The sequence below is a fragment of the Mus pahari genome, chromosome 1 (genome assembly GCF_900095145.1).
Source record: "Mus pahari chromosome 1, PAHARI_EIJ_v1.1, whole genome shotgun sequence".
Taxonomy (NCBI): domain Eukaryota; kingdom Metazoa; phylum Chordata; class Mammalia; order Rodentia; family Muridae; genus Mus; species Mus pahari.
In genome coordinates this window covers 69,942,653-69,944,894 of record NC_034590.1, presented here as the reverse complement: position 1 = coordinate 69,944,894, position 2,242 = coordinate 69,942,653, and the positions used below count along the sequence as shown (strand labels likewise).

At 47.4% G+C, this 2,242-nt stretch overlaps 1 protein-coding gene across 1 annotated transcript in view; it reads left to right on the top strand.

Annotated features, from left to right (window-relative positions):
• Positions 1–2,242, top strand: part of Uvrag (UV radiation resistance associated) — a 267,126-nt gene that overhangs the window by 26,223 nt on the left and 238,661 nt on the right. The gene's annotated exons all lie outside the window — the stretch shown is intronic.

Below are 2,242 nucleotides of genomic sequence, written 5' to 3'. Positions count from 1 at the left end.
GACAGAGACCAGTGGGACATGTCACTACTGGATGGCAGTGGGATGACAGAGACCGGTGGGACATGTCACTACTGGATGGCAGTGGGATGACAGAGTCCCAGTGGGACATGTCACTACTAAACATTGTTTTCAGTTTCTGTTTGGCTGACTGTGCTTAGGTTCCAAGTTATTACTTAGTGGGAATGAGGATATTTAAAAACATTTATTTGAGCCGGGCTTGGCGACTTGTGACTGTGGGTTTAGAACTTGAGAGGCTGAGGCAGGAAGATTTTCCAAGCCCAGGAGATGGAGACCCACCTGTTTAATATAAAGAGACCTTGGCTCAAAACCAGATCAGACCAAATCAAACCAAATCAAATGATTTCTTTGTACTTTGCTACTCAGTGCACTGTGGAACTAAAACCAACAAGAACAACACAAATACTGCCTTTCTGTCTGTCTGCAGTAGCGGTGATGTAATCTAGGGCTTTGGGTTGGGTGTGGATGTGTTAGGCAGGTAAGTGCTCTACTCCTGGGCCCCGGATAAATCAGTTAACAGTTACTGTAGTAAGTCCTTTCCAAAGCTGAGGTCTTGGCTGATTTATAGGGATGGGCCGACCCTTTTCAGTGTAATTCTGCTGATATGATCTATGCAGACAGGTGTGTTAGTGGGTCTGAATCCCAGCCTTGACTCTGCTGTCCTTACTTTATTCTCAGTTTGCATTGTGATGGAAGGTGACAGCCAGCACCTCTGGTCCTGCACCCTTCCTAGCTTCACGGCTAGTACAGTAGACTGAGTGATCCCCTCCAGCCCCAGTTATTTATTTATGTATTTTAGTGCTGGGAATGAAACCCAGGACCTTATGCATGCTGGGCCAGCACCCTGCCACTGAGCCACAACCCCAGCCCTCTGGATTGGTCCTTGAAGAGGTCAGCTTGCAGAATACTCAAAAACAATGGTGGGCGTATGGACTTTATTGCAGAGACTTTGGTCAGTGTTTTCCGTTGGCCTTCACACAGTAAATGAAATGTGAGAGTCTTGTCAGTGTAAATGTATGCGTTTACTACATCTGCTATGGCTCCTGTGTAGAGGTCAGAGGACAACTTCAGAGAGTCGGTTTTCTCCTTTTACCATGCAGGTTCCCAGTTTTCAGACTGTCAGACTTGGTAGCAAGTGCCTTTACCACTGAGCCATCCCACCGCCTCCCAGTTAGAAGCTTTGAATGGAGGAGTTACTGCAGCAGGCTGTGATCTAGGGCATGAAAAGAAAGCACATCATGGTGTTAGCCTGAGCCCGAGAGCTTCGTAACATATGGAGCCTTTCCATACGTGAGGACTAGGGAGGCATACTATACAATGACCTTCTTCTCAGGGAACTGTAATCTGTACACAGGGAGAAAGCCTCGGGTGCCATGCACATGGACATAAGATGCAGGCCCTGTTGGCTGATGGCCTGCAAAGCTGAAAGTGGGCACTCCTGGTGGTCAGCTGGAAGGGAGGGCAGGAAGGGTATTCAACAAGGAGCCCGAGGTGCCTATTAAAAATTATTTTATTATTGTGTGTGTGTGTGAGATCTGTGTGTGTGTGTGTGTGTGTGTGTGTGTGTGTGTATGTGTCCAGGCCGGAGGACAACTTTGTGGAGCTGATTCTCCCCTCCCTCCCTCCCTCCCTCCCTGTGACTGGGGACTGAACTCAGGCTGTCAGGCTTGTTCATCAGACACTTTATCCACTGAGCCATCTTGCTGACCTCTGCTGTCTCCAGAGACTTGGCTTTGAGGGGTAGGCACGATATGCCCAGGCTTGAGCACTGACATTACTTTCTGTTCTCTTGAGAAACTGTCCTGAGATGGAACCCTGGCTGGCCTAGAACTTGATAGCAGACCAGATTGGCCTCGGACATGCGGTGATCCTGTCTGACTCTTGTCTCCTAAGTGCTGGGGTTGTGGGTATTTGCCACCATGCCTGGCTCTGCCACTGTTGTCTGCTATGATATGATGGGGCTAGCGCTTCAGCTGTGTTTTTGTTGTAGCTCTACTTTGGAGCTTTTGTGTTCCCAAGGAGGTGACGCCACATTACTCAAGTATCCTGGTTAGTGAAGCTGAAGGAAGTTAGCCTTGATTAGCAGATAGAGGCTGGCTGGAATAAATGAGTTACTACTTCTATTTATTTATCTTCCTTCCTTCCTTCCTTTCTTTCTTTCTTTCTTTCTTTCTTTCTTTCTTTCTTTCTTTCTTTCTTTCTTTCTTTCTTTCTTTCTTTCTTT